This window comes from Ictidomys tridecemlineatus, chromosome 7 (genome assembly GCF_052094955.1).
Source record: "Ictidomys tridecemlineatus isolate mIctTri1 chromosome 7, mIctTri1.hap1, whole genome shotgun sequence".
Lineage (NCBI taxonomy): Eukaryota > Metazoa > Chordata > Mammalia > Rodentia > Sciuridae > Ictidomys > Ictidomys tridecemlineatus.
This window is the reverse complement of record NC_135483.1, coordinates 164,338,980-164,366,285: the sequence shown is the minus strand read 5'-3', so window position 1 is coordinate 164,366,285 and position 27,306 is coordinate 164,338,980. Positions and strand designations below refer to the sequence as shown.

Here is a 27,306-nt window from a genome sequence, read left to right as displayed (position 1 = left end):
TCCCTGGATTTGCCTGTTCTGGACGTGCTTTATAAATGGAGACATACAATGCAACATTTCGCACTTTCACTTTTAGTTACCATCATGTCTTCAGGGCTCACCCATGCTATAGCATGCATCAGTGCTCTGTTTCTTTTTTATGGCTGAATAACATTTCGTTGTTTGGATATATGACATTTTCTTTATCCATTCATCAATTGATGGACATTTTAGTTGTTTCCGCTTTTTGACTCTCATAAATAATGTGGATATAACATTCATTTACAAGTTTTGGGTGGATATATGTTTTCAGTTCTCTTGGCTATTACATCTAGGAGTGGAATTTTTTAGTCCTCTGGTGACTCCATGTTTAACTTTTGAGGAACTAACAATTTCCCAAAATGCCAGCACCAATGCTGGGCGTGGTGCCACATGCCTGTAATCCTAGCAGCTCAAGAGGCTGAGGCAGGAGGATTGTGCATTCAAAGGCAACCTCAGCAAAAGTGAGGTACTAAGCACTCACTAGACCCTGTCTCTAAATAAAATAAAATATAGAGCTAGGGATGTAGCTCAGTGGTCAGGTTCCCCTGAGTTTAATCCCCAGTACCCATCCCCCCAAAAATGTCAGCACCATTTTGCATTCCCAACAGCAATGTGACAGCCCTATTTTTCCACATCCTTGTGGACACTTGCAATTGTCTTTGATTGTAGCCATTGTAGAGAATGGTGTCTCATTATGTTCTGGATTTGCATTTCCCTAATGATAGTGATAGTGAACATCTTTTCATGTGCTTTTTGGCCATTTGTGTATCTTTTATTTATTTTTTTTTTAGCAATGTATATTCAAATATCTGGCCAACTTTTTAATTGAGGTTTTTGTTTTTTAAGTTTTATAAATTCTTTGTATGACCTAGGCATGTAAATATCTAGACAATTTATCAGATATATAATTTGCAAATGTTTTTTCCTATTCTATGTGTTTCTTTTCAATTTCTTGATAGTAACCTTTGAAACACAAAAGTTTTAAATTTGATGAAATCCAATTTATTTATATTTTCATTTTTGCTTATATCATTTATTTTTACATGCATTTTTGAGTCTCTAAGTGATCCAAAAGAGAAAGATGAATTTAGACACCATTTTTGCCCTCAAGTCCATCAGACTCTTGCATGAAAAAAGCAGGCAAATTAACAGATGCATGGAGGAGTCTCATTCCCAGATACACACATCACCTGCTTCATTCATTCACGTCCTCAGAGAGACTTTGTGGACAAGCTGATCTAAAATGCACTCCTGTTCCTGTATCCTAAGCCTATTCTTTATGGCTTATAAATTCCTAACTTTATTTTTCTACCATCCAAATATAAGGTCCACAGAGATAGAAACTTTTTGTATCTTGACTGCTGAATCCCAAGCTTTTGCAACAGCACCTGGTACATAGTAGATACCTCATAAATATTGATATAAAGAATAGATGTTATATCACAGATATAGAAAGGGATCAATTCTTCAGAGGGAAGAATAAAGAAGAATAAATAAAATAGGAGAGTTAAGCAGAATTTTGAGTTAAGTTGGTGGTGGAGATGTGGTAGCAGGAAGGAACTAAGAGAGAAAATTCCACAGAGGTGATGAATGATTAAAGATTCCCAGGCATCTTACTAGGATGTAGGAGTTAACAGAAGGCACACTGGGGTATCAGTATTCTCCTTGGGGTTGCTTTAGGGAAGTGAAGTGCAAGAGAAGGAAAGACAGGGTCATTAGGAATTCTGATGTTTAATCCCCACTTTGTCATAATTTGTTCAGGCAAGACCCTGTCTGCCAGTCCTTCAGTTCAGCTACAAAATGAGATGCCTGATCTTTAAGGTATCTTCCAACACCAAGAATCCAGAATTCTATTTCAGAAAGATTAACTTTTAATATCTCTAAAATGAAATGTCATTTCTTTCCTTTTTCTCTTTATTTTTTAAATGAAATATAATTTATATGCAGCATATAAACACAAGTGTATATTTAATGAATTTTGCATATGTATGCATCCTTGTAATAACCACTCAGATCAAAATATAGACTGTTTCATTCACCCTAGAAAATTCCCTCATGTGCCTTTCCAATAAATAGTTTCCCAGAGGAAACCCATATTCCAACCTCCTTTATAACAGATTACATTTGTCTGATTTTGCGCTTCATTTAAAGGAACCTATGTGGTACATCATATGTACTACATGTGTATATGTACATATGTACTTCATTTTCTGTGAGATCCATCTATGTTGTTGCATGTATCAGAATCTTTTTTTGACTGCTGAGTAGTTTTCTATAATATGAACATATCACAATTCATTTATCCTTTCTGCTGTTGAAGAACTGTGGGCATTTAGAGTTTTTAACTATTAAAAATGCAGCTATTGGGCTGGGGATGTGGCTCAAGCGGTAGCGCGCTCGCCTGGCATGCATGCGGCCCGGGTTCGATCCTCAGCACCACATACCAACAAAGATGTTGTGTCTGCCGAGAACTAAAAAATAAATATTAAAAAAATATATTTAAAAATTTAAAAAAATGCAGCTATACATGTCTTTTGGTAGACATATTACAATTTTCCTGTGTTTGCACCAAGGGAAACTGTTGATTCATAGGGCAGACTTATCTTTAATAGGTATAGTCAAATATTTTCCAAAATGGTTCCCACAAGTAAAATGTGAGAGTTCCAATCACTCCACATCCTTTCAACAGTTGTGATTGTCAGTCCTTTCAATTTTAGGCATTCTGGAGTAAAGCAGTGGTATCCTATCACTGTTTGATTTATAATTTCTTCATATGAATTAAATGGATCTTTTAAAATGCTTATTGGTTATTTTGACATGCTTTTGTGAAGAGTGACAAGAAATGCCTGTCTAAGTCTTTTTCCTATTTTAAATTGGATTATTTATCTCTTTTTGTTAGGGATCTGTAGAAGTCCTTTATACTTTTTTGATGCAACTTCTTTTTTTTTTTAAAGAGAGAGAAGGAGAGAGAGAGAGAGAGAGAGAGAGAGAGAGAATTTTTTTAATATTTATTTTTTAGTTTTCGGCGTCATAACATCTTTGTTTGTATGTGGTGCTGAGGATCGAACTCGGGCCGCATGCATGCCAGGCACGCTTGAGCCACATCCCCAGCCCCTGATGCAACTTCTTTATATTTGTATTTTTATAATAATTATATATAATTTTATATGTATATATTGTGTATGTATGTGAATATAGTTATATGAAGGTATATAAATGTAACATGTATAATTACTATATGTAAATTAATATATTATAAGTATCACTTTTTAGTTTGTGGTTGCCTCTTCATTAATGATTACTGTTCATTAATAGTTCTTAATTTTACTAAATTTTAATAAAAATTTAATTTATAATTTTTTGAGTTATTAATGCTTTTTGAGTTCTGAAAAATCTTTGTCTTGGATTCCAAGTGCATGAAAATATTCATTCTGTTTTCTTCTAAAAGTATGATTAATTTAATTTTCACCTTTAGGTTAATCTTAGCATATGGTGTATGGTAGGGTCAAAATTTCTCTTCATTTTTTTTTCATGCGGATGTCCAGTTTATCCAGTACCATTTGTTCAAATAACCATTTTTTTCTTTGTTGGATTATACTCTTAACTTTGTCATTAATTGAGGGTTTATTTATAACTCTATTTTATTCCATTGGTCCAATTATCTATCATTGCACCAATATCACCATGTCTTAATTACTATAACTTTAGAGTAAGTCTTGAAATCTGGTAGTGTAAATCTCCCAACTTTTTTTATTCAAATTGAATTATCTCTTCTGAGAGTTTTGCATTTCCATATATTTAAGAGTCAGCTTAAAAGTACATGTACATATATTTACATGAACAAATTTGATTGTTTTTTAATTTTAATTGCATTGGCTCTTAGATCATTTTGAAGAGAAATGGCATTTTAATAATCTTGTGTTGTCAAAACCATTAACTTGGACTATTTCTTCATTTATTTAAGGCTGCTTTGGTTGTTCTTCTCAATATATTGTGCTTTTTAGAAACAATTAGACAATGAATAAAAAATTGTTTACAAGAGCATGCGAAAACTCAACACCTAGAGTTTATAATATTACCCACCTTAACAGAGGCTACTTTTCCAATATGCTTCTGTTTGGGGAGGATTTGTGAATTTCATCTGCCAATGCATCTCATTAGTATTAATATGCTAATTTTTATTAATTTGTTGATAAACATTGAATTTGATTCATATCTATTTGATCTTTTTCATGAGAATTGATGCCATATGTAAACCTACTTGAAAATTACTTGTCTTCTTAGAAAAAATCCAAAGAGGGTAGGAAATAATGGAATCCTTGCTTTATTTATGATTTTTTTAATACTAGAACTTTTAAACACTTCCTCTTAGATTCTAAACCTTCTAACTCTTACACATTGTAACTTTAATATTGACAAACTCCTCAGTCATTTTTATTTGTCATCACTAATTATTTGTTACAATTTTGTTTAACAAATGTTATTTCTTAAAGCATCCTTACAATTATTATCTTGCTCAATATTTAAAAGAATCCTGTGCATGTATGAGGGCAAACAGTATCTGTCTTCTACAGAAGACGAAACTGAGGACAGAGATTGAGTACTTGTCATCCAGCTGACATGAAATATCTAGAACAGAGAACCCATTCTGCTGGTGGCAGTAGTGTTTTCACTGTTTTAAGCAACAGTATATTTTTTGATGTTGTTCTTCCTAAAATAGAGTAGAGAGTAGAAAGATAATTGCCTCAGTACTATGCTTCATCTTCAAATCCAGAGCCTAATTTAGTACTGACTACATGAGTACAGAAAATGAGATCTTGAATGGAAGATGTACCGTTACGAAGGAGACCAATTTCTTCCTATGGGTATAATTAATGAGATAAAACTACTTTAAAACTACTTCAAGTTGCAGTGAAAGCAGAGTAACTTTGAAATTCCTTCTTACATTGACTTAAAAGTGAAATAAAATCCAGTGCTGACAAGATTCTGGACAAATGGCGCACCCACCTCGCCAGCTGGCTTGGGGCATTGCTATTGTCTTTAGAGAACACAGTGGGACATTAAGAACCAGAAAAGCCATGAAGGCATTTGTTCCTTTTAGTTCAATTATCTCACCCCAGAGAGCTGATCCTGAGGACATGATTCAGTTAACATTGATTTTTGAAAGTCAAAGCAGAACCTTTATTAAAATATTACAACTAGCCCGTTCTGGTGGTGCACACCCATAATCCCAGCAGCTGGGGAGCCCGAGACAGAGGATCGCAAGTTCAAAGCCAGCCTCAACAACTTAGCAAGGCTCTAAGCAACTTAGCAAGACCCTGTCTCTAAATAAAATATAAAATGGGCTGGGGATATGGTTGGATAAACTGGACATCCACATGAAAATAATAATAAATAATAAAATATTAAAACTCCAGTTGCTGGACATCAACACATGTGCATTCAGATTCACATAAACATGTAGGTGCCACAAAAGTATAGGTTCAAGCGTCTTCCTTCTCTAGACTTCAAACTGGTCAGGCTTTATGGAACAACTAGTGGCTTTGCCTCCTAAGTTCCCCCTGGGTTCCACTCTGAATCTGGAGTGCTGGGCTCTGCACACATAGCTGGGGCTTTGGGTAGTTATGTGGTTCAGTGTGGCTAGGGAGATTTGTTTGGACACACAGCTCTTTTCCTTACAGGTCAAAAATTTGTTCTTTTCTCTGGGCAACTGCCTTCTTACCCAAATTATAGGTAATGCCAGAGGAATCAACTAGATTCTGTAAGGCCAGCATTCCAATGTAAGGTCAGCATTCCAATGTCAACCATCCATTTTAGCTCACACATATGGTGTATTGTTTGTTCTACCCTCTGTGATTTCCAGTGTCCCAGCCTGCAATGAGATCTACTGAGAAAACCTTGATATTTTGGCCAGAAAACAAGATCTACTGAGAAAACTTTGATATTTTGGCCAGAGTCTATTGAGAACTCCACTGACTCAATAGTTTGTACAGCTGACCATGAACTTCCAGTGCCACAGAAAAAAGCAGGGAAAGAATAATTTTAAGGTCCTTCCCTATTACAGACTTGGCCCAACTTATGGAAATGTCTTATAGGAAATAAAATGGCATGAAAGAGTATTTAAAAAAAAAGTGGGGGGTGGGGTGAGCTCATTCAGGTTTCAGAGATTTTCCTGTATCAGATTAGGAGAGTGATCTTAGTATCTCCCTGCTTACTCTCCAACCCAAGTGCACTTCTATATATTCAAACAAATTCTTAGATTGCCAGGACTTCTCAGACCTGGGTGAGTATACATGAGAGCAAACAGCTTGGAAAGGGACCAGCCAGGACTTTCATGCTTTTCATTACTGATATACATTTTTCATGATCCTTTTGTCATTGGTCCTTGTCCTTCATGTCAATCCAATAACTAGGACAGGGTTTTGAGAAAAAGGAAAAAGGTTTATTGCTTTGCTAGCAAAGAAGAAATACAGGGGATTCCTGTCCCAGAGGCTGTGATTCTGCCCATGAGGAGGAAGTGGGGGCTTTTAAAGAGGTGATTCAAAGAACACATTCTACACGTTCTGTCCAGAATTGTAATTCACTTGTTATTTTGGGAGATAGTCACTTCTGAGATCTTCTGGTGCCATCCCCAAGTCTGAATCACTTCATTCCCATAGTGGGTGTGTGATCAAGGACAGATAACTGTCTAGGGTGGGGAAGAAAGGTAATCCTGTTTCCCCTAAATTTGGGAAGCGGGGGGAGATTAAGGAAGGAAGGGAGAGGAAAAGAAAGAAGCATGTCCCTTTAAAAAAGAAGTCACAGTGGCAAAGCAGCAAGGGCTATATTCAAAGCATAAAGTGGATCACTGTTAGACTTTGGTCTCAAAGACTTTGGGGTAGCTTTCATTTCCACACCCTGTTTGCATTCTTCTGCTGTCCACCTCCCTTTTTCTAGCCCGCTCATGGAATTTAGTCTTACTGGGAGGATTAAGAAAAGAAAAACATAACTCTGTACTGAGCTCATTTTTCCATATGTTGCATTGTAGCTAGGAGCTGGAGAGCTTTTGTGAGAACCAACTTGTGTTCTATGGGCTACAGAATAGGTCAGAAAGAGCCAGAGGTGAGGGACTCAAAACACCTCAGATTTTTTTTTTTACATTAATCAATCATATTTTGCTCTCTAGAATAACTGGTTTATTTCATTTCAATTTCAGATGACTCTCAGGGGGCACAATTGTTCCATAGACTTTAAGAGAAGCCCATTGTTTCCCAAGGGCTTAATAACCGCACAGTGGCAACAGGCCTTTCAAAGTATTATATGATCCTTCTTAAAGCATTTGCCTCCATTTCTGAGGTAATGAAAGAGATCTGAAAAGGATTTTTCTCAAGTAACAAGGACTGAAAGAAGTAGGAAACTCTTGTTACTCTTTGTGCCTTAGTCCTTTCTGTAGGCATAGAATGTTCTTGGTACATTCTAAGCCCCAGAATGTTATTACTGAATGTTATTTGCAGTTAGTGGATAACCCAGGAAAGGGGGGGGGGAAGACAGCTGTAAGGAATTGTTCTGCATCAACTAGACCTTGAATGGGAAGCAAAAGGGGGGAAAATAATTCAGCACTTTAGAATGTGCCTTATTTGCTATGAACTTATGAAGCAATCTGATTCTACCATTTGCTCAGGGAACCAAGAAAAATCTAGAAGCCTGGAATGGGATACATTTAAAAGGAAACTTGTACTGGCATGTCTTTCATCACCATGGCTTAAAGGTCCACAGAGCTGAGCACTGAGCAGAACCTACACAACCTACCTTCAACCTCCTCAGACTCTCATGAGGAGAAAGTGAGAAACCTGCCTCTAACTCAGAGCAAAGCCTGTCCAAGAAAGGGGGCATGACCCTTGTCCTTGGAAAGACCCACAGAGCACTCCTAGGCACATACCCACCCTGCTGAGTTGTTTATCTACAAATAACAGGAGAGATCTGCTGTGCCAGGTGTCCCTGACTCAGTCAGCGACCCATAGCAACCCCCTAGCAGCCACCAATCAGCATGAGACAGGGAAATACCTGGGATGCCAGATGATCCTTCCAGTAGTTTAAGGTGGTTGATAAAATGTTGGGAAACCATGTAGTTCAGCACGTACACCTCTCATGGCTTAAACCAATCAGTTCAAACGAATCCCCCTCTTTTACTAGCCCATCACCCCTACCCAACTTGTTCCCGCCAGTGAATATGCTAATCATGTTTTAGAGAGTTGTTTTACCATTTTCCCCGAGGTGTGTGATGATTTGCTGAGATACTATGATGTATGTGAAGTCCCTGCCTTCCCCAAAGAGTGTATAAAACTGCTGGAAACACTGGGCTTGGGGCCTTTCAGCATCACCAGTTGCTGTGTGTGCATGGAGGACCCAGCTAGCTCGCAATAAACACCTCTTTGCTGCTTACATCGATCTTGGTCTCTGGTGGTCTTTTGGGGGTCCCCGAATTCGAGCATAACAAAAGGCAGCTCAATGGGGAACTGTGAGGAATGTGTGCATAGTTCATGTGCAGTAGACACTCCTGTGGCAGTTTCAAGAAATGGCATGTGTGCATATTGGGGGAATGACAGGGTATGTGTATATGTTGGGGGGTGATGGGGCCATTCATTGAAGCTGTTCTCTGTTTCCCCCTCTCTTCGCCTTCCCACGTCTACTAGATCCTTTTGCTGAAGAGAAGCTTCACCTACGTGGTTAAGATGTTGACTCCTAAATCTTTCTTTAGATTTACTGAAACTTCCTAATTTCCCCTCCTTAGTCTTTAGTTCTATAAAGAAAGAACCACAGGAGCTGGCTCCAGGAGATCAAGGTCCATTCTGCTGTTCCAAAGAAGAACAAAAAGGAGACACACATCTTGGATGATGAAGACCCTGCTCAGCACATAGCCTTCCTGCCCCTCCTCATTTCCTTCCCTATAAAAGCCCTTTTGTGCCCCTGAGCCCCACCCCCTGGGGCTTTGAGGTGACAGCCCCACTATCTTCTCATGACTAGGCCCTTGAGTAAACCTGATTCCCTCCTACCAACAGTTGTCTCCTAGATATTGGCCTTTGAGTGGAACCCGACCTTTAATTCTTGTAACAGTTACATATTTTTGGAGGTGAAAAGAGGGAATAGAGGAAGCTCATGTAATAGTGATCCATTTTATGCTTTGACTAAAGCCCTTGCTGCTCTGCCAATGGGACTTGTTTTTAAAACAGTCTCTTCTCTCCATTCTCCTTCCTAATCTTTCCCCTTCCCCAATCCCAGGAGAAACAGGATTACCTCTGTTCCCCATCCGAGGCTGGGTTATGTCTTTGAGCACACACCCATCATGGGAAGGAAGCCATTCAAACTTGGGGAAGGCACCAGAAAAATCCAAGAAATGAATATGTCCCAAATTAACTTGGGAATTACAACTCCAGACATGCAATGTAGCCTTTGAATCTCCTCTTAAAAACACCTGTTCTTCCTGATGGGCAGAATCACAGCCTCTGGGATAGGAGTCCCCTGTGTTTCTCCTTTGCTAGAAACGCAATGAAGCTTCTTTTTTTCCTTTTTCTCAAAACTCTGACCTCGTTGTTGGACTGGCACTGGGGATAAGAACAGAGCTTTCAGTAATACTCAGACTTTAGAGATAGTGTCTAAGACCATCCACCTTTTTGGTTGAATCTGTTCATCTACTTGGGATAGAATTGGGAAAGAAAAGGAATGTGGAAAAGAAGACTAAGAAAATACCAGAGTTGAGTATTGGAATATCTATTTTTGGAGTCCAAGGCCAGAGACTCAACTCAGGGTTCCAACAAATCAGATCTGGCCACTTGCTTCAAAAACCAACTTGAGAAAAAAAAAATCGTGAAAGGAAGAATAGGAGCATCAATCAGTGTGGGTACACCAGGTAACATTGAGGACTCATACCCATAACCCTATCTTCAAGGAGCCAATAGTGACTTTGAGATTTTATGAAAAGGGCAACGAGGGCAAGAGTTGGTGTTTGGCATAGCTGGAGACTTTGCACAAATGGCAAAGCAGGGGGTCTGGGTCAGAAATGGTCTGGTCCATCATTGTCTCAGGACTGGTCTGGCAAGGGCTTGTGGAGGGTGAGAAAGTTGCCGGATTTTTTATCTGATCTGTTTTTTGATCAGATCTAATGTTCCTGGAATACAAGGTGACTCAGAGAAAAGGCGGCAGATACAAAATAAAGGCGAAATGCCAAGTTTTCTATCCTGCTTTTAGTTGTTAGCTGCCGGACAGGCTGAATAAATGTTAGCTGCAGGTTAAAACTGAGTACCCAACCCCCAGCATCATTAGCCCTTCCTTCTCTGGACGGTTATTTGGTGCCTTTTCCCTTTACTTCCTCTTGATGTTTTTCGATTTGAAACTCACGCCTAGCCCATGTCCAATCCACTTGAAGGCAGAAAATTACATACTTAGCAACTACCGTGTGACCCAATCACTGTACGCCAACAAGGCAGCTTGTAGACCCAGAGACCCTTCTCTTGCTCCTCTCTTTCTCTTTCTCTTTCTCTCTCTAGTCACTTTCCTTTCATTAGTTACCCATTGGACATTTCCAGGGCCAAGTGAGGAATCTAAGTCCTTGTGCCATATCGACTGGTTATTGCACACCTACAACTAACTTACCCACAGAGTGAGATCTGTATTTGTATGGCTTGTCAGGTGTAGTATGAGTAACATTTAGACTCTTAGTGCCTTGAGGTTGGGGAAAAAAATCCCAAATTCCCAATAGTTTCCAACCCTTTCTATTGTCTTAAGCCCAGTATACTTTATATGTGTACATGTTTTTTTGTGTTGTCTTAAGGCCTTGGATTAATGTGATATTATGATGTAATTAAAAAAAACATATTTGGTCTTTTTCTAGTTCCTGGTACAGAGCTCTTAAAATTTGTAATTTCCTGAAAGTAGCATCTTTTTTTTTATTCACAATAAATCCCTTTCAACCATACCTGAGTTTAAGCTAATGAGGTCACTCTTGGTGGGCCATAGGCAAGGTCAGGATGGGGGCTGGTTGTCAGAGGAACCCAACAATGTGATTAGAGGGTTGGAACTTTCACAGTAATTCCCACACCACCTCTGGAGAGGCTAGGAGAGGGGCTGGAGATTGAGTTCAATCATTAATGCCCCATGATTTTATCAATCTTGCCTCCATTAAAAACAAAATGATAAGTTGTATAGAGCTTCCAGGTTGGTGAAGATGACATTAGGATGCTTGGGGGTTGCACATCTGAAGAGGGCAAGAAGCTTCATGCTCCTCTTGCTGAAATTAGATAGGAATTTGGGGATGTAGAAGAACAAAGATAGACCTGCTTTTAAAAGAGAAGCACCCAAGAGCTGTTGGAATGTAGAAAATGCACATGAGCCTTTGAAATGCAAAATGAGCGCTCTGGAGCAACTCAGCATGTGTTCTTGGCAATACCTTTGGCCCACACCCTTGACCTCATGCCCTTGCTTACAAAAGCGAATGTGAAATCAACCTGCAAGCACAGGCACATGGGTGCAAAGTTGTGTAACTCCTCCTGACTCCACCTTTTGTCCAATCCCCAGCAATTTTGCAACTTTCCTATAAATATTAGAACCCCACAACAAGGGGTGGCTGTCTTTCCCTGTGGAGCTGGCCCACATCATCCCTTGAATGCATATTCCTTGCTTTATCCCCAAAGCATCTCACTCTCAACATGGCAGACATTCTCCCTTGAATGTATATTTCTTATTTTACCCCCCAAAATGTCTCTCCCTCTCACTGCATTTCCACTTGAATGTGTACTGCTTTCTTAAAGGAATCTATGTCTCTGACTGGTATGTGCTGAAATTCCTTTCTATTGGATATGCCATATCCCCACTTGTCCTGAATCAAGATCCCCCTCTCTGGGATCTTGTCCAGTGACAGTGTCATACGCTATACATCTTTTCTCTTGGACTGTTTCTGAGTTTTATCCTTTATAATACACTGATAATAGTGCCTTCTTGAACTCTGTGAACTACTCCAGAAAATTATTGAACTTGAGGAGGGTGAGACAGGGGCAAAGGACTGGTAGTCAGAATAGATAGTAAAATGATTGGGTGGGAAAGATGAGAGCTAATCATGGGGAAAAAAAAAAAGGAAATGGGTTGCTAACACCTTCAGAGCACTTGCCCCCACTCAGTGGGTTGCTAACACCTCAAGGGGATCTCACTGCAACACTAGGAATTGCTAATGATTACCCCTGAGCTGCTGTTTCCTGCCCTTAGGCAAGTAGGCAAGCAGGGAGGGAAAGAAAATCTGAGATCTATAAAGGGGCAAGGCACACCCCCTACTGGATTCAGCTTTGGGTCTCCGTCTCTCTTTCTCTTAAATAAAACTTGCTTTCTACACTTACCTTGGCATTTTGGGGGTGCTTAATCTTCAATACTGGGGGAATGAGGACCCCATCCTGACTTCTAAGACTGGTTTTAATGGGAACTCCAATTTATAGCCAGTTGAAACAGATCTGGAACTTGCAATTGGTGTCTGCAGTGGGACCATTTTGTGAAACTGAGCCCTTAACAAGCAGGGTCTATGCTAACTCTGGGTAGTTACTGTCAGAATTGAATCCAGTTGTAGGATACCTACTTGGAGTCTAGAGAGTTGGAGAACTGATTGTTTGCATGAAAAACCTCACACATTTAGTATCAGAAATGTTGTGAATAAAATGGTGGAGTTTTTGACTCCAAACTATCTCCATTTTGCATTGAAGGAATCAAAGCCTGCAGGAGTTGAAGGTCAACTGTTCTCTTGTAGCTAGTTGTGGCAGAGTTAGTGATAGCACCAATGTTCCTTAATTCCTAGCTCAAAAAATAACAGCTGATATTAATTTTCTGCTAGGGAATGTGCAAAAAAAATGCTTTCTATACACTATTTTATTTCATTCTCATACAATCTTAGGAGGTAGATCTTGATTATTATCTCTATTTTATATATAGGGAAACTGGAATTCAGAGAGGTGATGGAAATTGCCTAGGGTCACTTAGCAATGAAAACTGTTGGAAAAGCTGTTGCAGGATTCCTAAATAAGGTGGTTAGAAGATGCTGGATGGCCTTTTTGCTGGGTTTTGAAAGGTGGTTTTGAAAAGGCCAGATTAAGCAAACTAGTGGGCTTTTTGCTTATATAGAAAAACAGGTAGAATATTTGCTCAAATTGAAAAATGCAGCAGGATTGTCATCTTTGTCTAAATTGACATAGAGCTATATAATGCTGCAAATCTGCCTGATGTTTTAAGTAGATTATAAACTTAAATGGAAACATTTTTCATAATTTAGAAAAAATATCCTTTTAGCCAAGAGCCATGGCACACGCCATAATTCTAGTGACTCCAGAGGCTAAAGCAAGAGGATTACAAGTTTGAGGTCAGCCTCAGAAACTTAGCAAGACTCTGACCCAAAATGAAAAATAAAAAAGGCTGGGAATGTCGCTCAGTGGTAAAATGCCCCTAAGTTCAATCCCCAGTATCAAAAAAGAAAATATATTCATTTAATATATTTTACTCTATTGTGTTGATGATTTTTATTGTAATTTAAAATTCTAACTTGATTTTTATGTCTTAAAATGGCTTGAGACATTTGCTTTACCACTGGGTTTTCCATATACCCATTTCTTTTTCTTTAGTGACAGCACAAGCTAGTTTAGATTTCAAAGAGACAGAAGTGATGGAGTAATTTCTAGAATATTTTTTAAAGGGCTTTGTTGAACTTGTAACTCAAATGAACATTCAGGCAGTTCTTTATTCAGTAGGTGGTCATGAGTCATTGCAATTACATCTTTTTAGGGGGACACTGAGTTTGTTTCATGACGTAGTATGAGAACTATGAGAAAGAATTTAATCAGTGAAATCTTTTGTAAAACAAGTAATCATTTTGAAACATAAATGATCATCCATCAACACATTTATTTCATCATTTACAATTATAGTGCAGTATATTTTTCTTTAAAGTCAAGTATGCCAACAAAGAAAATTTAAATATTTTTTCCTTAATGATGTTCAATAATTTTTGTCAGCATACTTGATTTTAAAGAAAAATGCAAAAAAAATCTTTTTGGTATCAAATCTTGTGTAATATTTAGAAGCAGCTGAATCAGTGAAAGAAATGTACATTTGGGATTGGATTCCCTGGATTGATAGATAACAGCACAGAAGTATTGATTTTCACTTGTCCATTTCTTTTTCATTCCTCACCACATGCTTCAAAGGGGTCAGCTCTAAGCCATTTGCTCTTTCACACCAAAAATTGGATCTTTGAAACACAGGAGAATCTCTCAGTTTCTCCCCCTTCCTCTGAGCTACAAGAATGAAAGGATAAAAACTTTGGTAAGTCATAGAATCCTTTGTTTCCTCGGAGCTTTGTGAAATGAAGAAAGCATGTGAAGTTCATATCAGAGAGAGGAAGAGGAAGAGTTCTAGTGAGAGGTTTCAACTCAACTCAGACATTGAGGGGATCAGAATTTGAGAAATTCCACCTTTTTTTGGGGGGGGGTCACTTAGTGCTTTTAATATGTGGTTAGCATAAAATATCCCATAAAATCTGTGGGCTTTAAGTGGCTCTCACAAATGTACAGCTTACACTTGGTGTGTGGGACGTGGACCCTACACTGTGATGATACACAGAGCTTATAGAACAGTGTGTTGAAGTCTATGCAGAATCAGCGGCCCGTGTTCTCATCGAGCTGTGTGCATCTGTTTTTCTATGAATAATAAACTATATCTGTGCTATCCATGTCTAAAGCCTGTTTAAAGTATTCCAGTGAGAAAAACACACGAGAGAGCTTTCACAATACAGCAGGAAAAATGGGGGCAATGGAGTAAAATGGGTCCTCATGGTTGGGCAGCCTTTTTTGCCAAAAAACTGAGGGGAAAGAATGTTGAGAATTTCTTGCTGCCAACTGTCCTCAGAGCCTAACAACACTCCTGAGGCAAGGTGAGGGGTACAGGAGCACAGCATTGGGGCACCCAGCAGAAGAGTAGGAAGCCCCTGAGCATAAGTGATAGGGGAGGGGGCTGCCTGCCATTCTTCCTCCATCTTTGTCACCAAGGTGAAAGACCCCATTTAATAAGAAGAACCAGAGGACAAGAGAATGAGCTGCTTTTCAAATGGAAACCATCATTTCCTCCCTTCTTTCTGCTGAGGAACTCTTGCCATAGCCACAACTATAATCAGGGATACTGCTAAGGTATAGATGTGGTTTGTCTCCCAAGGGTTCCTGTGCTAGAAGCCTCATAGCCACTATAGCAGTGTTGAGGTGGTGAAACCTTTAAGAGGTGGGACCTAGAAGAAGGTAATGAAGTTGTGGGATCTCCACTCTCGTGAATGGATTAATGCTATCTTGTAGAAGCATTATTGTGAGACTGGATTAGCTCCCCAAAATGGTTGCTATAAGCAAGATTGGCATCTCCCCTGGATCCCTTTTCTGCATGCACTTTTACTATTGTGATGACACCCACTATGAAGCCCTCACCAGAGCCAAACAGATGTAGCACCATGCTCTTCAAGCTCCAGAACCTCTTTTTTAAAATAAACTGCCCAAAGTCAGGAATGTTGTTAGAGCAACACAAAAAAGAGACTAAGACATCTACCAAGTTTACATGCTAATCTTTTCCCTTATTCCTTCTATTCCTTCTCTCCTCTCTGTTATATTTGATTCTAATTGCCTTTTTCCTTATTGTTATACAATATATCATACATTGAGAAAATCAAATAACATATAAGTCCAGTTTAATACATAATTTTAAAGGAAATAATTTATTAACTTACTCAAATGGACAGATCACTGCCACATTCCTAGGATACCCATTCTGTCCTTTCTGAAAGGACAAATCTCTCTCTTACCTTAGAGTTAATTTCCTCTTGATATTTTTGATAATTTTATTTTAAAAAATATATTTAACACTTATATAATACATTGCCAAAGAGTAAATTTTAGTTTTTCCTATTTTTCAACTTTGTATAAATAAAAAAATACTATATACATTTTTGTGTCATTTTTTTTCCCTCTCAACATTGAGTTTGTAATCTCCTATCATCTCACTGCAAATATTTGTGGTTGGTTTATTTTGTTGCTGTATAGTATTCTGTTGTATGATTATCCTCTAATTTACATATCTATTCTAGTAAAAGACATTTGAGTTATTTTCTGGTTCTGAATATAAATGGACCAAAATTGCTGGGCCTTGGGAGAGTATCTCAAAACAGTAGTTACAAAGTGGTTATATCAATATATAGTCACACTACACCAAACAGCTAGAAGAGCCAATTCAACTACTTTCTTGACAATACCTACGATGGTCCAATTTAAAAATTGTTGCCAAGGTTTTGAATGTGGAATGGAATGGATATCTCACTGGGCTTCAAATTTTCATTTTCTGATTTCCAGTTTGTTATATTACATGGTAATCATCCCAAAGCTTTTCAGGATTGCTGGTCTCCACTCCTTTTCTTCTTCTTCTTTTTAAAAATTTATTTATTTTTTTAAAATTTTTAAATTTAAAAAATTTCTAATTAGATACATGACAGCAGATTGCATTTTGTTTCATTGCACACAAATGGAGCACACTTTTCATTTATCTGGTAGTACACAATGCAGAGTTACACCATTTGTGCAGTCATACATGTACTTAGGGTAATGATGTCATTCTCATTCCGTCATCTTACCTATACCCATCTCTCCTCCCCTCCCCCCACCTTTTCCCAATCCAAATTTCTCCCATTCTTCCCATGTTCTCCTTCCCCCATTATGGATCAGCATCCACTTACCAGAGAGAACATTCGGCTTTGGTTTTTTGGGATTGGCTTACTTCGCTTAGCATGATATTCTCCAACTCCATCCATTAACCTGCAATAATTATTCTCTTTTAATAATAATTTTCCATTGTGAATATATACCACAGTCTCTTTCTCTACCCATTCATCTATTGAAGAATATCTAGGTTGGTTCCACAGTTTATCTATTGTGAATTGAGCTGCTATAAACATTGATATGGCTGCATCACTGTAGTATGCTGTTTTTAAGTCCTTTGGGTATAGACTGATACTGGAGTGAGATAGCTGGGTTAAATTGTGGTTCCAGTCCAAGTTTTTAAAGGAATCTCCATACTGTTTTCCAAAGTTGTTGCACCAATTTGCAGTCCCACCAGCAATATATGAGTATACCTTTTCCCCCACATCCTTGCCAACACTTATTGCTGCTTGTATTCTTGATAATTGCCATTCTGACAGGAGTGAAATGAAATCTTAGAGTAATTTTGACTTGCATTTCTCTAATTTCTAGAGATGTTGAACATTTTTTCATATTTTTGTTGATGGATTGTATATCTTCTTCTGAGAAGCATCTGTTCAGTTCCTTAGTCCATTTACTGATTGGGTTATTTGTTTTTTTGGTGTTAAGTTTTTTGAGTTCTTTATATACCTTGGAAATTAGTGCTCTATTTGATATGCATGTAGTAAAGATGTTCTCCCATTCTGTGGGCTCTCTCTTCACATTATTGATCTTTTAATCACTACCTCTAACCATGCACAAAACTCAGCTCAAAGTGAATCAAAGACCTATGAATTAGGCTACAGACATTTCATCTAATAGAAGAAAAAGTAGGCCCAAATCTTCATCATGTTGAATTAGGTTCTGATTTCCTTAATCAGACTCCTAAAGCTTCAGAAATAAAATTAAGAATCAATAAATGGGATGGACCCACTCCTCTAATTCCCTTAATCCCCAGACTTCAGCCCTACTTACAGCTTCCACATGCTTTCTGTTGCCCCAGGTCTGTGCACAAACACAATGCTGTCTTTGCCTCCCTCCTGTCTGGCCCACTTCTTCTCTGTCAGGTCTTCTGTTAGACATTGCATGCCTAGCCCTTCACACCCTCGCTATGTGCCCCCAGCACCTACTTGTTTGAGCTTTCTCCCATGCTAGGCTGTGAATTATCTGAGGGCAGAAACCAGGCCTCATTCTTCATTTATCTCCAACTCATAACTCAGGACCTAGCTCACAGGGGGTGAAATGTGAAATTTGCCAAATGTCACAACTTAAATGACCCATAAGATACTCAAATGTTTACATTCAAAGAGGAACTGAGTTTCAATGGAAATGAAAATGTGCTGTTAAAAAAATGTACTATAAATTGTTGAATTGAAAAAAATAAAACTAACTGGGTAGTTTCTGTATCACATTATGGCCCTATGCTAGAGATTTTAACTCTCTACTCATACTGAATTTCCAGCTAAGACAAAATTAGCAATCATGTGATATATCATTTTACAACTAAGAAATTAAAGGTCCAAAGAAATTGACATGACTATGATCACCAAGCTAGGTGAGATGAGATTGCCAGCGTCATCTCCTCAATATATCTCTTTCATCTCCATAGAAGTAGTTTGTTGCCAATTAAAGGGAAAATGGTTTTTAAGCTGAAATAATGTAAGGTACATGCAAAGGAACTCAGCGAGGTATGGCAAACTTATAATGTCTGTGTGTGCTATATAAGCTGTATTGAATAGGAGCCATAAATTGTTAAGACTCAAAGTCGCTCAAAATATCTGGTTTTCCATTCTGGACAGACAGTGTTTGTTCTAAAAAGCACTTGTCTGAAGGGCGGGGCTGTGAGCTCTGGTTCAGGTAGTTCTTAGAAGTGGCTTCCTGGTCACTGAGTCATCAAATGTTCTTGTTCATCTCTGGGGTCCACTGCTGGCTTGCCACATGAGGTCCAATGGCTTTGGGGAAGGGTCGTCCTAAGCTCCTCTGAGCAGGGGCTAACTGGTTAAATAACCCTGCACACACAGTTGTGAGGACACAAGTGAAAAAGCACCTCAGTGAATATCAGGATCAGGGATGGATGACAGAATACTGCCTGTCAGATTTGGTGACATATCCATCATTGTCACACAATTAGAGGGATTTCAAGCAGAAAGAAAAAGTTTTGTAAATTATCAACTGACCAGTTCATGCACAGCTGAGCTCCTTAATCATATTGCTTTATGGTCTTCTTGAATTTCACTTTTGATTCCAAAGAGATGTTGTCCAGCTACCTTAACCCCAGGGAAAATGACTGAACAAGACTCTTAGGGAGAAACATGCCTAGAGAATGCCAGGGGCTCTTTAGTTGTAGTAGAACTTTATCCTATGAGTGCATTTAAATAGTGCAATAATCAAGATGTGGCTTTGGTTACCTGCTGGTACATTGACATTAGATGGACTATTCTACTAATTACTCCAATTGAGCACTGCCTACTTGACTTTTTGAGTTCCCTGATTTAGAATGTTTGAGATGAAGTGTTTGCTTTTCCAGCTTCTGCCTCTGTCCTACAGCAAGCAAAGAAAGAAGCCACAAGCCATAAACAACATAATGAGATATACTTTTTGCCCTGATGATACTAAAAAACTTGATATAAGTATTTTTTTAAAAAATCATTATAGTGTTTCATTCTTGATTCAAGGTGCCACTATTCTTGGAGATGGTCAGACAAAAGTGATAAGTACCGTACAAATGTAGCATAATAAAATATTAAGTAATAACATAATCATAATATAGAGTGAAGAATGTATACCTGGATTGTATTAAATGAAAAAAAAATGAAAAGATGATTGCAACTGCTAGGTTACATTCTGTTCAGAGTTTTAGAGTTATTATATCAAATCCAGATAATTGAGTTCCTTTCTTCCTTTCTTGGACACCTCATAATACACCTTAACAGAAGTACCACCCCATGTAGTCATTGTATGACAGCCCTTGCCAATATCACCCAGTAGATTTTCTCCAAGAAAGTGAACACAGAGGTCAAGATCTTTTTTCATTTTAAGACCCCCTTTTGATATCACTGCTACACTGACATCCTCCTCATCAACCCAGCCCTCCAACTTCTCAGTTTCAGTGTGCATATTCCTCTGCAAGCCAATTGGAATTTGGCCCGGAAAAAAAGACATATGGGTCTGCATGAGGTTATAAAACCTGACTTGGAAATCCACAGCTTCTTATAAAAACACCATTTTTTATATAAATGTACCATTTTAAGGAAGATGGTTACTAAGCAACCTGACTTAAATTATTATGAGAAATAAGAGGAATTTCTTCCATTAGGTCTGTTTTTACTTAGGTCAAAAAGTTTTTTACTTGGGTTGGTTTTGAATCTTTTTTCCATCCTTCTTCTTAAAACACATATTCTGTGTGCCAGTTAAATATTGGGTACTAGACTAAGTGGTGCTATGGACAAAAAGTGGAGATGGGCCAGGTATGGTGGCACACGGTTGCAATTCCAGCTACTTAGGAGGCTGAGGCAAGTTCAAGGCCAGCCTGGAAAACCTTTTTTTTTTTGGTACTGGGGATTGAACTCAGGGGCACTTCGCCACTGAGCCACATTCCCAGCCCTAGTTTGTATTTTATTTTGAGACAGGGTCTCACTGAGTTGCTTAGCTCCTTGCTGAGACTGGCTTTTGAACTCATGATCCTCCTGCCTCAGCCTCCTGAGCCCCTGGGATTACAGGCATGTGCTACCATGCCCAGCCCAGCCTGGAAAACTTAGCAAGACACTGTCTCAAAATCAAATTTAGAAAAAGGTCTAGGGATGTGTGATTGGCCTAACAATGTGCAAGGACCTGGGTTCAATCCCTAGTACCACTAAAAAGAAAAAAGAAAAAAAAGTGGAGGTGAATTCTCCTGTATACTATATCCTCAAGGAACTAAGGAAGGGGGAATTTCAGGAATCTTTGGAATCAGTCACAGAAAACTATCTAAATTGCTGAATTTCACAGGGAATTTCACATTAGTGTACAAGTCAAAGGTTAGACATGTACACCAACCTCATGGGGTTGAGCCCTGATTTTGAGGGACAGGAGAAACAAGGACAGCGTTTCTTTTCATTCTTTTGGGTATACAGCAAGGAACAGAATTGCTGGATTGTATGGCAAATCCTTTGTGTAACTTTTTGAGGAACTATCAAATCGTTTTCCACAGAAACTGCATCATTTACATTCGTTTACATAATTTTACATTCCCACCAGCAATGTACTCATTTCTGTACGTCCTTGCGTCCACAAGTGTTGTTTCTCATATATATATATTTTTAATTATGGCTATCTTAATGGACTTGCTGGAGACTCAGATTTCAGAGTTAGCCTAGGAGGTATAGTAATTGAGTCCATGACAGTTAGTGCGGTGGCAAAGAGAAAACAGAAACAAAAAAGGATGAGACATAGAATCATGGAGAAAGTCTACTTACCAAATTCAGCTTTGGCTATGGGGTCTTTTATATTCACTTTGCCTTTCCTGCCCAGAAACTATCACAGACTTCCCAAGTCCCATGTTCTCCTTTCTCTCTGAGGTCATAGGATATCTTTTGTTATGCTTCACTTGATCATTAGTTTCATATTGCTATTGCAATTTTTGCTTTCTATCATTACTCACTCATTCTTCCATATTGATTCTTTCACTCTTCTCTCCCCAGTTAAACTCTGGGCTCTTAAAGGATCCAGAGACACTTGTTCTCCCCGAAATAATGTTTTTCATGGAATGAATGTGCAATAATATTTGTTGATTTGTTATGAATACCAGATTCTATTAAAGATTGAAATAATTTTATAAGCTGCTCACGGGTATGCCTCTTTAAGCTTTCTTGTTCCGTGTCATTAATTTTGTCTATTTATGTCTTGTATGAAATAGTTTTGTGTCAGCATAGACGGGGACAAGTCATCTATGGCATATATTTTTTTTCTAATAAGTCCATTCATTCATTACCATTAATGATTTTTTTCCCTAAGATTATGAAGAAACTGGAGAGACATGACAATGAGTGTCAATGCTTTTTTAAAAAAGAAAATATCATTTTCAATCTAAAAGATCATTAGCAATACAGTGATAAAAGTAAAACTTGAAACTTGAAATAATGTATCATTACTGCTCTGAGAGGTCTAAGATAACAAATTGGAAAATTTGTCTAAAATAATTGCAGGAGAAAGATTGTTATTACCTGCTTTTGTGAGAGAAACAAAGGAGATGACTATTGTTCTTGAGGTAGATATAATTTGTGTGCAGCTGGAAATTAATGATATTACAAGATATAATTGCAGAATGTCTTAATTTCATCACGTAATTATCTTCTTTCAGCAATATAGTATATTAGCATGGTAAAAATTTAATCTATGGAGTTCAAAACAGACAAAAGATTTATTAAGATTTTTTTCCCTTATGAGAAGGTGAACAATCAGAGAGAGCAAAACACATACAAAAGAAGCTTTTATTACAGAACTAAAAGCTCAAGACAACAGAAATCAATCATAAAATGTCAAAAAATATTACTGCTTTGCTTCAGTATTTATCTCTTTGAGGCATTTGCCATTGATAATGGTCATTTAGGTTTCATTGCTAGGCTCCTCTAGAGAAACTGAGAGGCAAAGACAGGAAGCAGGGACTAACAATTATGACAAAGTTTTATCTCAGCTTCAGTGATAACTTAAGACCATCCATGAATTGGGAAACTTTTGGGGTCTGCATGCCTTCTGTTTAGGGTGGATGCTATGTGGCCCTTCATAAGGCACCATATGAGTCATCAGGCTAGGAAGATTCCTAAATTCCCAAGATGATATTATTGAAAATGGTCATCTCAAGGTTGAGAGGTCGCTTACTAGAAAAAGCTCTGGATTAGGAATCAAAGGATCTGAGTTGTCCTTCTAGCTCTTTTGCCAAAGTAACTCTGTGGCATAGAAAATGCAGCAAACTGCTTCTCTGCTTTCTCTTTTTGAAAAGATAGGGATGTATTACACCAAGGGTGGCAGGTGAGTTTGACCTCTGCACCAGCCTTCCAATTGGAGCCCTTCCTGGAGCACTTTGTTGAGAAGGATTCTGAAACTACACTTGGGCTCAGTAGGAAAGACACATGCCTGCGTTTGACACTGTGTGTAGGTAATGGAGAATGGCTGCACTGTGCTGTGTGCTTGTCACTTGTGAAACTCTGTACTCAAGAAGTGTCTGCAAAGGTCCACTTTTGAATCTGAAAGGCTTATTTATGACTGTTTGGGGGACCTCCAGGTCCCCTCATCATCTTATCTTCTTTTCTGATTATCAGGGAGGCTGATTGCTGTTCCCTGGAAGCCCACCGGTTGCTCTAGGGGGTTTTTAATGTAATCCTTCTGCCTGCCTTGTTTTGGTAATTTAATTCAACACATTTTCTGTGTGCTAGGCTGTCTGCTAGGAGGCTGCAGTTGCCCCGAAATGGTTTGGGGATTCATCCTCCACCGAGAACAGCCTAAAAGAACCACAGTGGTTCTAGCTGAGAGGCAAAGGGCTCCTGGTGGTTGTCTGCAAGCAGCTCAGCCAGGTTCTTTTGATAACAAACTCTTTCAAGGTCACTCTCAGCAGGGGGCAGGGGAAAAATGCAATAAGGAATCATGCTGAGTTCAAGACAAAAAAAAAAATGAAAGAAGGCTAGGCCTCTTGAGTTTAGAATCTGAGGGAAAACAAAGCACTCTGATCCTTTCCCAGAGCCTGTTCCCAGAGCCTCTCCTTGTCCCAGAGCTGAACACAGCTTAACAGAGCCTCACTGACTTCTGATGTCAGACCCTTCCAACACACACCTTTCTCTCCACCTGGAATGGATCTCTTATAATCCCAAAGATCCTTGACAGCTCTCCTTGTTGTTGGTCAAAGCAATAAAGACACTAGCATCACTGACCCCGCAGACTTCTTGCTGATTCAGTGATCTTCCTTTACACTTAAGGAAGTTCCTAGGGCTTCAGTCTCTGGAAACCTTCCTTGCTCCTGACCTGGTTCTTACTGTCCCATGTTATGTGCCTGAGACAACCCTCACAGGCCAGCTGGAAGGCGACAGGAGGACTTAAGGGGCTGCTGGTCTGGCAGACTTGGGAGATGGGCTGCCTGCCTGGAGGGATAGCAGTGATACTTGGAAGGAAGGGGCAGGTTTAGTTGTATTTTTGAATAAAGACTACTAAATGTTGATGATTGATCATACATGAGGAGCAGATGGACCTGTAGGGAGGATGATTGCTGTTGTCAGGAGGTAAGAGTGGCTGAGTGACTGAGATGACACTATTGAGAATGGAAGTGAACAGGAGAAAACACCAGAAGTGAGGGTAGCTGAGAAAATACCCAAACACGGCAAAGACTTGATTTGCTGTTTTTTTTTTTTAATACCAACTATATACACATGTTCTATTTAGTGTGATTTTTTAAAAGCATTTTATTTGAAAAATCTTTTTTGAGATGTTAAGACATCTAATCTTAATATAATCTGTTCTCCCAGTCAAAACAGCACTAGAAAAAGCACCTAGGCTAGTCCAGATCTATTCATTGAAGCTTAGCCAGATCACTGCAAGGACTAGGGGGGCTTGATGCACTAGTATTCCTGCAACTCTACAAAGGCCTGGGTGGGGACTGACTGTACATGCGCCACTATTTCTCCCTCATCCAGTATAACAAAAATAACATAGGGATTTGTACATGGCAAATGGTTAACCAGGGAATTATTTAGTCCAGTTTCTTTTTACATATCCAGAAACTAAAGCACAGAGTGGTGAAAAGACTAGGTTGCAGGCCACAGCTGGATTGGCAGAATGAGATCTAGAAACCAACTATCCTGAGTTCCCAGTCAAGATTTCTTCCTACTACCTCAATTTGTCACAAAATAACTCCAAGAAGAGTGAGATTCCCCTCCACACCATTTGCAGATAAGGGACTGTGGGAAATTGGTCCAACTTCTAACTGGGAAGGCCCAGACACCCAGAGTCAAGGGCTTCTAGAGTTGGTAACTTTTAGAGGCCTTGGGTCTGCGGCTGTTCTGGGGGAGATGGGGACTCTGGCAACACTAGCTGGCAGAAGGTACAAAGAGTGGTTGTGTCTGGGTCCCATGGGGAGTTCTGGTTGGGCCAGGGAGGAGGTTCCCAAAGAAGCAAAGATGAGAGATTTGATGGCAGAGATGGGGGAGGGTATTGATAAGGCTGCTATTGTCATTTCTGTGGTCAGGACGTTCCTAAGTAGGGGTTGTATTTGTAGGAAACTACAATAGTTTACCATGAAAAAAAGCATCATGCTTATTTAAGCCATCTTACGGGGCATTTAGTGAAGCTTTACCATGTGACATTGTGCAGAGTGCTGGACATATTTTCATTTTGTTCTTACAAGATGATTGGAACAGATGATATCACTGAGAATCAGAGAGTGAAAGAGCCAGAGACAAGCAGCTAGGCACAACCCTGCCTAAAACCTAGCTCCTTCTCCTGCACTGTGAAGATTTGCAGATAACTGAGACCCTGCTAATTTGACTTTCCTTCGTCTTCATATAGTCTCTGTCAGAGGATCAGTCCTGTAAGGCAGTGGGCTTCAGGAAGAAATGACATAACACAAGAATTTCAACAACTGCCTAACACTTGAGATTCTCTCATTGGAGAGGGGCCCTACTTCTTGGAGCGATAGGTGGTAGAGTATAAATGGGAAAAAAAAAATCTCAATTATCAGGAGCCCTCACCAGTGAAAACCAGCTGCCCTGACTTACTTTACTCACTCCCTCCTCACAAAAAGATGCCAGTTTTCACTCAATCAACAAATAGTTATTATACCCCAAAGAAAGATGATGATAAGTATCAAAAAGACTTTTAAAATGTTCATTTCTTTGGAACAATTATTTTACTTCTGTGATTTTTATTAGGAAATAGTAGTGAACTTTGTTGTAAGGGCATTCAATTTCAATATAAAAGATTTTAAAACTTAAGTGAAAAAGATAAAATAATAGGATACTATGATATATAGTATTATTTAAATGAAAATGATAGATTGCATATATACAAATATTTGTGTATATGTATATATATTTAATTTGTAGACTTTTTTTTAGAGCAACTTTACATTCACAGCAAAATGAACAGGAAGTACAGAGTCCTTATCTCCTGCCCCTCACAGCCACAGTGTCCCCCATGATCAACATCCTTCACAGCAGTGATCCACATCATTATCACCCCAAATCCATTGTTTGCATTAGGATTCACTCTTGGTGGTATACATTCTGTGAGTTTAACAAATGTGAAAGCATGTGTATGTACCCTTGTAAAACATTATATTTTTAAAATAGGAAAATGTATTTTAAAGCATTAATGTTTATATCTGGATAACAGAAATACAGAAGAATATCTGTCTTGGAAATCTCTCAAGTGTAAAATATATAACAAGTCTTCAGCTTTGGGAAAGTCTAACTCTTGAACCACTTGTGCTTACCTGCATTGTTCTTAATACTCTTTTTAAGTCCTTTCCTACTTGATTCTACCTTTGCCAACAAGATCACATAAGGTACTACCTCATGAGGATACTATTTGCTGTCCAATACTAGCATTTTAGCTACATTTACCCTCCTTGTCTATTTAGTAGAGACTATGGTATTGCTGAAATAGTTTATCACTTTTGCACTTATTACTTTATTAATATAAAAAGAAAGAAGAAATGAAAGTGTGGATACTACTAATATGAACAAGCCTCTATTCTATCTAGTATAATTGGGGATAAAGATGGATATTTTTAATCAAAATCTATAACCTTATTTGGAAATTCATTGGACAACTAATTTAACTCTGTATTCACAGGTGAAAAAAAATAATAAAATTAAAGAACAGGTACAAATGATACAATTAGATAAGCAAAGCAATTAATGGCATAAATTGGGAAGACTGGAATAAAACTGTATTTGTTGATGGCATGATTATCTCTCTAAAAACTCAGAGGACTCAATGAAAAACATTACAGTAGTAAGAAAATATATAAAGTAATAAATTATAAAACCAACATACATAAATTGGTATATAAAAATAATAACCATTTAGAGAATAAAATGTGAGAGAGACTCCAATTTACAACAACAAAACAAAGTAAACCATAAACCTAGATAGCAAGAAATGTCTAAACCCATACATAAGGAACACCATAAAACACTTCTTAGAGACAATAATATAGATATACATAGAAAAACATACCACATTTCAGATAGGAAGATTTAACATCCTAAGATATAAATTTTTCTTCATTGAGTTTATAAATTGGATACAGTTCAAATAAAAATACCAATACCATGAGTATTATTTTTCCTGGAGCTTTTTTTCCAATTTCTAGTTGATTATACATTTGGAAGAATGAAAAAGAATAGCCAGAAAAAGGTTAGAAAGAAAAGCAATGGTGTAGGGAGGAATATTACTACTAAATAATAAATGTGCAACATTACATTAGGTTGTAATGATCCATACTTAAAATTATGTGGTATCAACTTATGAGAAGATAGACACATGAATA

The 27,306-nt window shown here is 38.3% G+C and overlaps 1 long non-coding RNA gene across 1 annotated transcript in view; it reads right to left on the bottom strand.

Annotated features, from left to right (window-relative positions):
* The window catches only part of LOC120892789 (uncharacterized), a 227,707-nt gene that overhangs the window by 94,237 nt on the left and 106,164 nt on the right, over positions 1-27,306 (bottom strand). The window contains exon 8 of the long non-coding RNA XR_005737561.2: positions 16,790-16,868. This is a non-coding gene — a long non-coding RNA (uncharacterized LOC120892789). The remainder of the gene's footprint in view (positions 1-16,789; positions 16,869-27,306) is intronic.